The sequence below is a fragment of the Carlito syrichta genome, unplaced genomic scaffold (assembly GCF_000164805.1).
Source record: "Carlito syrichta isolate Samal-C Ts95f unplaced genomic scaffold, Tarsius_syrichta-2.0.1 Scaffold308872, whole genome shotgun sequence".
Classification (NCBI taxonomy): Eukaryota; Metazoa; Chordata; class Mammalia; order Primates; family Tarsiidae; genus Carlito; species Carlito syrichta.
In genome coordinates this window covers 57,885-72,673 of record NW_007252968.1, presented here as the reverse complement: position 1 = coordinate 72,673, position 14,789 = coordinate 57,885, and the positions used below count along the sequence as shown (strand labels likewise).

General features: G+C 37.3%; 1 protein-coding gene across 8 annotated transcripts in view; it reads right to left on the bottom strand.

The window, feature by feature from the left end:
- Nucleotides 1-14,789, bottom strand: part of PUM1 (pumilio RNA binding family member 1) — a 148,697-nt gene that overhangs the window by 81,394 nt on the left and 52,514 nt on the right. The gene's annotated exons all lie outside the window — the stretch shown is intronic.

The following is a 14,789-nucleotide window of genomic DNA, read 5'->3' as shown; positions in this document are numbered from 1 at the left end:
TGAAGGAGTTATTGATAACCATAAGGGTTGGTCCCAGGACTTCTGAATTGATCATTTAAAAGCACAGGACATAGGCCGGGCATAGTGATTCACCCTATAATCCCCTTGGGAATCCCAGATGAGAGGATTGCTTGAGTCCACGGGTTTGAGACCAACCCAGGCAACTTAGTGAGACCTCATCTCTACAATAAATCAAAAAATTAGCCAGGCATGGTGGTGCATGCCTGTAGTTCCAGCTACTTGGAAGGTTGAGGAGGAAGGATCACCTGAGCCCAGCAGGTCAAGGCTACAGTGGCCATGAGGATGCCACCGCCCTCCAGTCTGGGCAACAGAGTGAGACTCCAACACAAAAAAAATTGAGGAAAAAAAAAAAAAAGCATAGGACATGGAAGGTGATCTCAGCTATATTTAGTATTCCAATTTCATGATATCTCAAGACAGTTTTATTTAAGGCTTTTATCTTGAGAATATGATGCCTAAAGTTAATAGTACTGGCATATTCCACTGATCTGTACTATTCTTGACTGATAGCTTAGAAATGAATATGACTTGAATTCATTCATTTTAGAGAAGATGTCAATCTGAGAACTGGGCAGATCATATACTCTAAAAAACAACCCTAAAACAAACTGGTTGAAGAAATCAGATCCCAGAGTTTCTCGGGCTTATAAGACAATGTTGATTTTTAACTTTAAAATATGAGTGGCTTCATAAACTCCACAAAATTAAATCAATTTAAATATGTTGAGCTTGCTGACAGTTCATATTAATCATGTATATTCAAGAGTAAACTAAAATAAAGACATCTAACTGTTCAAATGTGATCATATTAAAAGGAGCCGGCAACAACTGATTTATAAAATAAAGTGAGGGTGTATTATCAAGTGCTTTTTCAAATTCAACAGTAACCCATCTGGAGATAATATCGTCCACAATATTAGCTAAAACATCCTGATTCACCAAACCACTAATATAAACACCAGGAGTTGCCAAACCTTTACATAAGCCACATTTAAGTACAGTCATCAAAAATGTAAATGCATTTAGCATATGAAAATATAGTTCCTATTTACCATCAAGAACTTAGAAACAAAGACTCTTTTTTTTTTTTTTGAGTCACAGCATGTTTCCATGCTGTATCACCCAGGTTTGCAGTGGCATGCTCACTGTCACCACAGTCTTGACCTGCCGGGCTCAGGTGATCCTTCTGCCTCAGCCTTCCAAGTAGCTGGAAATACAGGTGCACACCATCATACCTGGTTAATTTTTTGATTTACTGTAGAGATGAAGTCTTGCCAAGTTGCCCAGGCAGGTCTCGAACCCCTGGACTTAGGCACTCCTCTCATCACTTCTCAAAGTCCTGGGATTACAGGCGTGAGCCACTGTGCCTGGCCAAGACTGGTTTTTGACAGGGCAAAAAGCAACAGATCACAGCAGAGATATAAAAAGTTCACTTTAAAGTAAGATTAGGCAATAAGAGGATTAAAAGATTTGACAATTCCAAAAGAAGACAACAGGAATTAGGAATTGGTCCAACAAAAGCAAAGAAGACCCAGGCAAAGAAGACCCAGTCATTATTATCCAGTTGGCATGTTTAGGGAGAGGATACATGATGCACAAACAAGTCTATCCCTAAAAAAGCAACTAAAGCATTAGGCTAGCTAGTAGCTTCATTACAGTAGACACTGAAAACATCCAAGTGATTTAACTGGCTCCAACTCTGCTTACCAAGCCACCTTCTTAGAGCAAACGGTTTCCTCCTGTAGCCAAGCATGGCAATCACTGAACACACTGTCAACTTGAAAGTTATTATTCCTCCTTAAAAACCAGTAGACTATATTTTGCTTTTCATACATTAGTCTCTTGTGGCTCTTGTTAGTGGGGGGGGGTGTCGATATCATAATCCAATCACCTAAATTACTGATAGGGTCATTTCAAGACCTACAAACTGAGAACCAGGCCTTGGAGTTTCCTATCATCCCACAACATAACAGATCTTATACTCTTTGTTCTTGTAATGTCTCATTAAATGGAATTCCTAATCACTCCACCAAAGTGTCTGTTCTCAAATCTTTGGGAGAAACACACACACACACACACACACACACACACACACAAAATCATCCTATACTGAACAATAGGTTTGTAAAAGAAAAGACAAGTAAAGACATTTGTAAGCTTATTCATGAGGCTTTTGGAGAACGAAACAAAAATCAAGCACCGGTTTACAAGCAATTTTAGCCACCTGTAACATTCTAAACTTAGTCTCAAAACACCTTTTTTCCTTTTCACCTAACAAAAAAAGGCAATACACAAAGCCACCCTTACACAATCATCTCATAAATCCCTAGTAAGAGCACTTTAAACATAACAGAGACAATAAAAAGCTGAGCATCAAGAACCTCTAGGCTTATTTTAGGAATACAATGATAAAACAAAAGAATACTCTGAAACTGTTTTTTTAAACTGGTTTTAAATCCCAGCTGTGTGAATTTAATCCTTTTCCACCTCAGTTGTCACCTGCAAATGGACTGCTGTGTTCAATAAATGAGATAATGTATGTAATGACATAGCACAATACTGAAGTCATAATAACCACTCAGAGTTGGCTGCTACTCTTTCCTTTAAGAGCAATGGAGTAGCCAATAGACTTCACAATATGAATGGTTTGCCAAATGAACTGTCCCTATGTACTCAATAGACATGGTAGGCACAGCATCACCCAGGTCACTTTTACACAAATCTCATTAAATTAACAGCCCAACAAAACACTACAAGAACCATGATTGGGGCTTTTCAGAAACTGCAAAGAGGCAAGATAATTATGAAGGTCAGGACTTGTTTGATCATACCATCAATATTTGCATGATCATGTTATTCATTATCTGGCAACTCAAACTTCCAACAAAAGCTTAGTTTCACTGGACCATAGCCAGAGAAGTCAAGTGCTTGATATTTAACTAATTGGTAAAATATAGCAACCCAAAAAAAAAGGTACTAATCTCTTAGTATCTCTCATCATACTCTCAGTACATTAAGAGAAGTTGACATCGAAATTCAGAAAAAGGACGTTTCAGAACTAATTGAAATGAAGAAGCATGATTGGTAACCACTGACAATCACAAGTTCTAATCTGACCATGAAAATTATGTATTTTTCAAAAATCCTTTCTCAAAATCTTAATGCCCTAGGGGACTTATCTAGCCTAGCCATATCACAGACTGCTGTGAAATCACGTGAGACAGTACACAAATGTTTTCATAAATACTAAGAATTATATGGATAAGTTATTATTAAAGCTTTACATAAAAGTTTCACTTATTAAAATAAAACATAAAATATAAACCAATATCCTTTGCAAGTATTTTTTTAAAAAACAGGTTTATCCAATCACTGTTACCACAATTCTTTTGGAAAGACCTAAGAAAATATATACATATCAAGAGTCATACTCATTACTGAGACTTTATCTCAAAAAAAAAGTCCAAAGAAAACCCTACATGCAAATTGTTTGTTAAAACAAGAAAGTTGAAAGCAAACTAAATATTCAAAAATAAGTCAGTAACAATGTAAGCTCACCAAAAACAGCCATGATGACTATAATCATATGTAATATTTATAAAATAATACATTTTAAAAGTAAAATACAAAATTGTACATGTAAAAACTGATTCCTCTCATGTACTATTCCCTTTTGGATCAAGAATGAAAAAAATAACTGCAGAAAGGTGCTTGTTAGTATGGTGAGATTATGGATTACTTGTTACAAAATAAACTTTTGTTATAATGTACAACTGATTTTCTAGTAAACTGAGATTATGATAGCCTGGAATTGAGATTATGATAGTCTGGAATTCACTACAAATAAATAAGGTATTTTTAAGCAAACACATTTCAATTCAACATAATTTCAAAATGACAAAAGTGCCAATTTTGAGAGGTGAGCTCATACTGTAAGTTGCCAATATTTTTAAGCAAGCAGATACATATTGAGTATCTCTAATCCAAAAACCTGAAGTCTGAAATGCTCCAAAATCAAATCTTTCTGCGTGCCACCGTGACAGTCAAAGGAAATGCTTATTGCAGCATTTCAGATTCTGGATTTCTAGACAGGAATGTTCAACCAGTAAGTATAGGCAAATATCCCCAAATCCAAAAATAATCAGAAATCTAAAATGCTTCTGGTCCCAAACATTTTGGATAAGGAATACTCAATCTGTAATAATTAAACTTCCAACTCACTTTGAAAACTATAGGTTTTTTTGTTGTTTTTTGAGTTGGAGTCTCACTCTGTCTCCCAGGCTGGAGTATAGTGGTATGCTCATGGCCACCGCAGCCTCAACCTCCCAGGCTCAGGCAATCCTCCTGCTTCAGCCTTCCAGGTAGCTGGGAACTACAGGCACGCACCACCACACCTGGCTAATTTTTTGATTTATTGTAGAGACAAGGTCTCGCCAAGTTGCCTAGGCTGGTCTCGAACCCCTGGACTCAGGCAATCCTCTCACTTCAGGCTCCCAAAGTGCTGGGATTACAGCTGTGAGCGAGCCACCACATCTGGCTAAACAATAGATTAAATAAAGAATATTTTAAAATGTTCAGGGATTCCATCACAAGCCAGTTATTGTTCAAATTAAAAATAAATATACAGCACAAGAGTGGTGTGGGCTTTTTTGTTGTTGTTATTTTGATTCTGTTTTCAGTTTTCACCTTATCTTTCAGTTAAGAAATATGATCTTCCAAATTCTTATTTCCTATTTACATATCTACTCATTAAGGAAGTGTCCTAAATCCTTTTTAATTAGTTACTCAATGCTTATATGTAAAGATTTGTTTAGTGCAAATCATTAAAAACTAAGCATCAATATCTGCTGTAATATTTCTCTACTAGGCTTCATCACAATCTGGCATGTAGTAATTACTGCTTAACATTTTTATTTTATTGTGGCAAATAGTTACTACTGACACATTTCTTTTTGAAAACAGATTTCAATAGTAATGGCTCTTAACAAAATATCTCTTTTGTATGAACGTTAATACATTTATTTTTTAAAAAAAGAAAAGTTTAGCCGGGCTCGGTGGCTCAGCCTGCAATCCCAGTGCTTTGGGAGGCTGAGGTGAGTGGATTACCTGAGCCTGTGGGTTCAAGAACCGCATGGGCAACTTGGCGAGACCTCATCTCTACAATAAGTCAAAAACTAGCTGGGCATGGTAGTACGCGCCTGTAGTTCCAGCTACTTGGAAGGCTGACGTGGAAGGATCGCCGGAGCCCAGTAGATCAAGGCTGCAGTGGCCGGGAGCGGCCATTGCACTCCAGTCTGGGTGACAGAGTGAGACTCCAACTCAAAAAAAAAAAAGAAAAGTTTAATTTGTTGCATAATTCCAATTATGCAGTATATAAATTAACAGACTTTTCAGAAAATATATTCATGGGTTATTAAGTACTCTTCATAAACACTGTTAATACCTGTATATCTAATGCCTTTAAATAACACTTCTACCACTAAGGATGAAATCACACAAGTCACTTAGGACTGGCCAAGATGAGGTCATTTGATCTTCTCTCCTACAACTGAAAAACCAGTTTTTCTGGCTACTGAAAAAACAAGTTTCAGCATCTAAAGTACTTACTGATGTTCAAAAGTATTACTTGCATACCCTGAAATGCATAGCCTGCATTTGCCACTACTGAAAAAAAAAAACACAAAAAATAGTAAAAGACATATTCTTTGCCCTGAAAGAACTTAAAAGATTAAAAAGAAAAACCAGGACTCAAAGTGACAGAATTACAAGGTATTTTAAGATAAGCACGTTGCCTAATACTGTGGTACAGACTTAAAATTCACAGCCTAATACAGATGAAGAAAGGCACGGCAGAAGAAATATAACTGGAACAAAACTGGTCATGGAATACCTTAGAAAAGGGGGTGGAATTTAGAGTGAGCAAGACAATGCAAACGATCTTCTGCAAGAAACAAACACAGAAATGAAAGCAAGTGGGACGGACGCCCACCTTGAGACTGGCTATCAACACAAGGCAGCAGTAAGGAGAAGGTAAAAAAAACACTTATTAGTTCCAGTTGCCTGTGAGGCTATATGGAGCACTGAGGAGTTGGGCTCTAATCCAACAGGAAATAACATCATAAAATTTATTTTTAAAAGATGAATCTGACAGTCCTCCATAAAATGGGATGCGGTTAAGCAAATGGATTCTGGGAGTCTAAGCAAAGAGGCCAATGCAATAATCCAGGCATAAAATGATAAGAGAAGGAACCTGAAGAAGGGAGGGGAAGGAGGGAACCAGCAATTTGAACTTAGATGCATCTTTTGGCTTTCACAGCAATTTTCTTTAAACTATATAATTCCAAAAGTTAAGAGTCATAGCCCATTATGATGATCAAGAATGAAGTCACTAAGTATACATAAACCAGTCTATAATTGGAGTTCTTTTAATTAGGAATCTATTCTGCAGAATCAGCTGAGTGCAAAAGCTAAATGAAAACAGGATCCAGGTATGTAAGAGTATAGTACTGCCAGCTGAATTTTTTTTTTTTTTGAATTGGAGTCTCACTCTGTCACCCAGACTGGAGTGCAGTGGCCGCTCCTGGTCACCGCAGCCTCGACCTGCTGGCCTCCGGCGACCCTTCCGCCTCAGCCTTCCAAGTAGCCAGAATTACAGGCATGCGCTACCACGCCCGGCTGATTTTTTTTTTTAATTCATTGTAAAGATGAGGTCTCGCTGCCCAGGCGGGTCTTGAACCCGCAGGCTCAGGCAATCCACTCACCTCAGCCTCCCAAAGGCGCAGGATTACAGGCTGAGCCACCAAGCTCGGCTCCAGTTGAAATTTTATACAGCCAGAGGGTATTATGGTTGCCCTGAAGATCCACTATAAGTTGCTGGGGAATAGTAAGAGCAAAAAGAGCAAACAAGTAGACCTAATAAGAATTTCGTAGCTCTTAAATTTCAGGACAACCACAACTGCAGACAGTGGGCTCATCAGTTGATGATGACTGTTTAACTTCAAAATGCACAGGGGTTTCTGCAGTTGTCTACACACCAAAAACACACACACACTCACTGTCAATAACGTCGTTCTCAAAACTAAGCCCATAAAAGACATCATTCACACTTTCATAAGACAAGTCCTTCAAAAGACATTCAGAAATACTATTTGATCCTCAAACTCTCATGTTATTTTGTCATAAATTAAAGTGGGGAACCTCCACACTAATCCTTCCTTTCTCCTGAATCTGAAGTCAAGTTTTCTTTATACCTTCCCATTTCATTATTGGAACAGACCTAAAAGAAACTTCTTTTCTCTACTATGTTCATAAAATCTGACAGTCTAACAGTAAAGTGTGTTCATAAAATGATAAAATTCTCATAAAATAAGGCCATGTGTTTTTATATTATGTGGTTTGATCCACAGCATAACCGCATTTATTTTATAATAGGTCTACACTTTAATAATTAGATAAATGATTCTTCTAACAGTACTTGAGAGCCCAGTGTACAAAAGATGAGCCCCCACACCACTTAGGAAACCTATAAAATTCATGAATAAAACTGTGAAAACATACAGACTGCTTCATGACCAACCCCCTTACCTCCTCAAAACAGGAAAGAAACAACTCAACTAAGAGAAGAAATAATACTTTGCCTCAAGATGAAACCAAATACTCTAATGCACCCACATATCCAGTCAGCCTCAGGGTATTTTTAATTATTGGATTGACAAGACAAAAGATCTGAGTATGGACAAGCCCCCTTTCTCCCTCATGTCAAGAAATAAATATTTCATAGATATGGCCCCTATGTATACAGGGAATACCAATACAGAAAATACTTTTTCTACATGCTTTAATATGAGAACTGCAGCATACATTAATTAATTAAAATACAATGAATTAACTATGACATTCTGATTTCTAATCTGCAAAGTGACAGTAAACAATAAGAAATTACACACAACAAAGTTTAATACAAGCTTGAGCAAGCAATATAACAAAAGTAATTCTAGTTTTCTAAACACCACTATATCTGGTTGTGTATATATAATCAGGATGTTTTTATGCTCCAACAGATGACCCAGAGAAAGTCATACTGATCTGGTTACAACTAATGCCTTTATATGTGATTGAATTTGGATTATAACAGCATTGCTGATTATTTGTCTTATATACTTTATGTTTTCAAAAGCAATTAACTAATGAATATCTCAAAAATGTACATATTTGCATAGAGGTTGAATAAATGCTCTCAGTATTTTCTGTTCCTTATCCTCTCCCTCCACACCCCCACTTCCTTGAGGGTAGAAAAGTGACCTGAACAGAAAATATAACCAATATTTACTGAATTGAACTGAGGTCCTTTATAGGATAGGTATACCAACTTCTGATATAAAAGAATATACTTTTCATGCTTAGAAAAGTATATTTACTGGTATATAATTCTTTCAACACAATATATTAAGTAGCCACTGTTTATAAAGTACATCAAATCACTTGCTACTTGAATTTCCCTCTATAATTTCCAGTTAGAGAGGAAAAAAATTAATAGAGGAGCTAATATTTGAAGCTAGATTTTGAATAATGAGTAGATCATGAACATGAAGAAACATAACAGTAGAAAAACTCAGCATTTTGAGTGAAAGAGACCTGAGTTCAAATAGCTGGCTTATGATATATTAACCTCTCTAATCCTTTTTCACCTCATCTATAAAAGTGCATCACAGAGCAGGGCGCAGTGGCCCACACCTGTAATCCCAGCACTTTGGGTAGCTGAGGTGAGAGGATTGCTTGAGCTCAGGGGTTTGAGACCAGCCTAAGCAACATGGCAAGACCTTGTCTCCACAATAAATAAATAAACCAGCGGGGCATGGTGGTGCATGCCTGTGGTTCCGGCTACTTGGAAGACAAAAGGCAGAAGGATCACCTGAGCCCAGCTGGTAAGGCTGGGGTGGCCATGAGTGTATCACTGTACTCCAGCCTGGGTGACACAGTGAGACCCCGATGGAAAAAAAAAAAATTCATTTCAATTCAAAAGTGCATCATAAACATTTATCGTAATACTACATGAAAGAGATTGGCAGTAGCAGGTCACTGCCGGGAAAGGGGGGAGAGCACATAACACTAATAAGGGATCTGATCCGCAACCAGACAAAGGATCAATGGGAGGCCCAAACTTCACGTGTATGATGACCACATATGTACCTAACCCTGAATTGTACCCCATATCTTTAAAATAAAAAATAACATGTATCATAATATTGCAGAACCACTGTGAAAATTGTAATGTATATAGGTGATTAGCATAGTGCAAGGGATATTGTACATGGTCAGTATTTTGTAGCTATTATTATTTTTGAGCCTAACAAAAGAGAATTTGAAGTATTGTCCTCATCTAAAAAAATAGGAATATCTCTCAAAAACTTACAGGGAGATTCATGTAATTAATGATATCAATAATATTACATAGATAATGATATTGAAAAGTGCTGATGTTTATTGCAGTTATTCAGTTGGTTTAACCCTCAAATAAAGCACATTTATGTGGATGAAGGACTAACATCTTAGCCAAAGGAGACTGATGAAAAGGAAGAAATTTAAAGAAGATACATTAAGATTTCAAGATAGCATAATATGATACCATAGTATGCCTGCCTAGTTGTCCCAGTGCAGGCTGGAGGACAGACACTGGTATGAGTGAGGTTGCATACAGGTCTCAAAGTGACAAGTCAGAACTGGGAACCGTGTTCCAAGTGTCAGATGTAACCACATTTCCAGGGTTAGAAAGCACCTTCTCCTATCATATTCCCCAAAGTGCCCAATCCCAATCCTAACATTATTACGAGGTCCCAGGAACTTTCCCAAACAATATTAGAAAAACAGGTCACTTCCCCTTTAACACAGTAATTAACCTAAAACAAATAAGCTATGCACTAACATCTTGCTCCTCCTGTTTTCTCTAAAGTAAACATTTTAAGAGCAAGATATCAAAAAATGCCCAAAAACCAAAAGATTAAGGGAACTGAAACAAGGTGTCTTTTACCATTACTATATATATGCAAACACTAGTTGGGGGGGGGAAACTGCTCGGTCAGGCGTTTTTATATTTTATATTTCATATGAATACACCTCAAGACATTATTAATTTTTCTTTCTCTCTGCAAAGTCTATGTGATTTTGCTGGCAGACAATACATCTCCTTCAAAACTCAATCCGTTTGGGAGTCAACTGAGCTACTTTTATGGGACCCTAGTTGCAAGACATTGCCAGCGTAAGGTAGTCCTTCCATAGCTGTGGATTCTAGAAATACTTTTAGCTACCCAAAAGCCACCAATTCTATGAGACAATGTATGTCATAGTGGAAACATGTGAAAAAGAATTTAACAGATTTGGCCTCCACATTAGGCTCATGTTTCCCCTGATTTCAGAATTACCATCCCAGGAACTCTGATGGAAAAGTCAATGTCTCAGGCAGCTGTAGATAGGTGAATCAGTCGCTTTATTTTATTGCATTTTTGAATAGGTGTCTCACTCTGTCTCCCAGGATGGAGTGCAGTGGCATGCTCATGGCCACCACAGCCTCAACTTGCTCAGATGATCCTTTCTCCTAAGCCTTCCACGTAGCTGGAACTACAGGCACGTGCCACCATGTCCAGCTAATATTTTTATTTATTGAAGAGACAAGATCTTGCCAAGTTACCCAGGTTGGTCTCAAACCCCTGGACTCAGGCAATCCTCTCCCCTCCACCTCCCAAAGTGCTGGGATTACAGGCAGAATTAGTCAGAATTAGTCACTTTAAATAACTCAATGAAAAAAGACAAAATCTCTAAGTCACAACGGGAAATCACTCTAGAAGGGCTTCTTTTAGATACTTTCAGGCATATCCTTAAAAAGTCAGACTTACTCCTTTTTTCTATCTTTATAAAGACAGAAACAAGGGCAAATTCTCAGAATCTTGAACCTGAAAAGGTGCTGGGAAACGAAACAGTTCAATATCTTAGTCTTATAGGTAGAAAGAAGCAAAGTCCAGAGAAGATGAATGTTTGAACCAAAGCTAGAAGCTGTGGCTTCAGGGTTCTGATCAGCACTACCTCTACCTTTCTTTGTGGTGACAGCTCCCCCAAATCACTACCAAATTCCTCCCTCAACAAGTAATTCTGCTATCTCACCATTATGGGTCAAATCCCTATATAATGTCTAAAGAGAATCTTTAGCTACAGTTTAAATATACCTTATGTTATTCTACCTCCTATGAACAGGGTAGGATTCATTTATCACGCTCCAGATTTCCTTCATCAGCTTTACAAACTAGTCTGTTATCAAGGGTAAGTTTTTCTATGCTTCAGTTCTCTAAGACAAAGATGAAGGGCCACATATTTAAATACATTCCATTTATTTCAGAAATAAGATTGTACTACTTTTTTTTAGCTTCCCTGGAAATTGTCAAGTTTACTAACTCATCACATAAAACATTAAGAAATCTTAAGAAGAAAAAGGTCTTTGATTTTTAAAAGTTATAAAACCAATAATGCAGAATAAGGTGACTCTTCTGTCAAAGGCTCTCAAAGTACTTTTCAACTGGAACTTCTTTCCCCTTTAAGAATAAATTCTTTTTAGGACATGCAGAGTTAACAATGCTCTACAGGTAGAGCAAATAGGTCATGCAAGATCATAAACAAAATTAATGTAAAAACAGAGCCCAGAAAAACAGAGCCCAAGGTCAGTGAGACTTCCTACATATTATAAAGATACCTTCTTGAAGACTCAACAAACACTTTCGTATGTAAATAAAAGCTGTGCGAGTATGTGCTTTTAAACTTTTCGGGACTTTAAGCTGAATGAAAGGGGCTAGCAAAAAAAAAAAAAAAAGATAAAATATTTTTTTAAAAGCTGGGCATGGTGGCTCATACCTGTAATCCCAGTACTTTGGGAGGCAGAGGTGAGAGGACTGCCTGAGTCCAAGGGTTCAAGGCCAACCTGGGCAACTTGGCGAGACCTCGTCTCTACAATAAAACAAAAAAACCAGCCAGGCATGGTGGGACACATCTGTAATTCCAGCTACTTGGAAGGCTGAGGCGGAAGGATCGCCTGAGCCCAGTAGGTCAAGGCTGCGGTGGCTGTGAATGTGCCACTGCACTCCAACATGGGCAACAGGGACTCCAATTCAAAAAACAACCTTCTGTGACCCAAATCAAAGACCTTTTCCTATCTTCTTTATATGCTGACCTTCTAGAACAGGGGACACAGAAAGCAAATGTACTGAGTCCTTCAGCCTAACGGCTGCACTTCAGACAACTCAAGAGGATGAAGAATGATATTTTAAGTAGGCACTTCTTACCAGGATTTCTACTAAGAAATGCTCTAAATCTTTCAAAGTGACACCAAGAGTTCAGTAGTGGCTTTGAAGAAAAAGATGTAACAAGAGCCAAGCAGCACTAGCTTTAACTACCAGAAATCAGTTAACTTTGAATGGAACCCATACTATTTGAATTCTAACGAGTCATACATTTTGGAGTAAGCACTGTTTACCCTAATGACGACTCACACACATGCAAATGCGCATAGGCACACACACACAAATAAACATAAAATAACTGCAACAAAAATATTCTATGCCTGGCTTAAAAGTCATGCTACTTACTTTAATGTTTCTATGGTTAAGTACTATATTTATACATAGATCTCAGAGATGTTTTATTGCTAAAAAAGGAGGGACATTTAATGCAAGTTAAAGCAATTAGAAACTGTGCTTTTTAAAAAAAAAAATCACAAAAGCTTATTTTCATTCTTCTTTTGTGCTGTTCTTCCCTGTTGCTGCTGCTGCTACAAAAAACAAAATTCTCCCAACCTGCACCTATCTGAATCCTAACTATACTAGAAGACACTTCTCAATGAGTACACCTCCTCCACTAACTAGTCCTACCCATAATGGTCCTCCCTTCTCAAAATTCCAATCATACAAAGAGAAAACTGTTTACTTGTTTTTATATGTATTCATTGTTTCCTCAACTAGCTAAAGAATGAATTCCCTAAATACAGAAACCTCACTCCATACTCAGTAGACGTTTTACCTCTCAATTATTTTACAAGTATGGTTTCATTTACTCTAATTAAGGGCACACATTTTGGAGTGAGAGAAAACCAAGTCAGAATTCTATCACTTACTAGATATATTACCTTGGGCAAATTAATTCATCTCTCTCAGCCTTGTTAATTATCTGGATAATAGAACTGTCCTCACAGAGTTAACGATGAGATAATGCATACAAACCCCTTAGCATGTGTCTAAAAAGTAGTCAACAAATGGTAGTTGTTACTGTTACTCTGTGAGTAATGCGAAAGAAGTAATGCATGACCCAGCATTACTGTTGGAATATACTTTGTTTCATGGTTGTATCCATGTCTGAGGAATACACAGATATATACACACAACATAAATGGCACTTCTGGGAGGAAAAAATGATTTAAAAAAGAATTTAATATTGTCCATTTGTCATTTAAATAAAACTTACCCTCTATTTAAATTCTGTTCACTGTTCAATTAAGAGTAAGCATTTAGCGATTATAAAATGCTGCTTACAAAGCAGCAATCAGGGATTATTATTTTTTTTTGTATCAGTTTTTAAAAAGACAAACCATCTGGAATTGGATTTTTGGTGGAACAGACAAGGTTAGAATTACAGGAGTGGGGAAGAAGATAAACTTAGTTTACCCTTCTACATTTAATATCAGATTTTGCTAACTTGCACTGTTTCAATGACACTAGGCAGGCACAGGAAACACAAGGATATTTCCAAATCATCTCCTAAAGGTCTAGGGGGAAAAAAATGCATGAATCCAAGATAATAGGACACTGGACTAGGTGACCACAAGATGATTCAGAAAAACTGGAAACTAGGCCAGGTGTGGTGACTCAACACCTATAATTCCAGCACTTTGGGAAGCCAAGGTAAGAGGACTGCCTAAGCCCATGGGTTTAACACCAGCATGGGCAACTTGGCGAGACCTCATCTCTACAATAAATCAAAAGATTAGCCAAGCATGGGGGCACATGCCTGTAGTTCCAACTACTTGGAAGACTGAGATGGAAGGATCACACTGCACTCCAGCCTGGGTGACAGAATGAGACTCCAACTCAAGAAAAATTGTTAACAAAATCTTGTAACAAAGGAAGCAAGAATCTCAGGACCAATAAGTAACTGTTATAAACTTGTAAGAGAAATTATCTTAATTTTGAATCCTCAGAACCTAGCACAGTGCCTGGATCAAATATTTGCTAAATCAAATAACAAAATACTATCTAATGAATGATCTAAATGAGAAATCTAGCAATTCTCCCTTTTTTAAAACATTAAAATAGATGTGGAAATTATTAAAAATTAGATACTGCATACCCCCACAAAAAAAGAGAAAACCTAAGACTACTCTCCAAAATAAAACAGCCAAAAAGCAAAATGCTATATTTATAAGCTTGTGACAGCTTAAGCAGTTAATTCTAAGTGCATATTCTATCTCTGTCATCAACACATCTATTGTCACAACTAGAATCACCAGAAATTAGCTATGCTTTATATCTATATTCCCCTTTATCTTAAACTTATGGCAACCCTTTCTGCCTATATAATAGATGAAAGTAAATTTTAAACACTACAAACTAAGTAAATTTTAAACATTACAAACTAAGCAAAAGTCTTATTTCTGAATTATCTTTAAGAGATGACTACCAACCAGGCTTGGTGGCTCAGCCTGTAATCCCGCGCCTTTGGGAGGCTGAGGTGAGTGG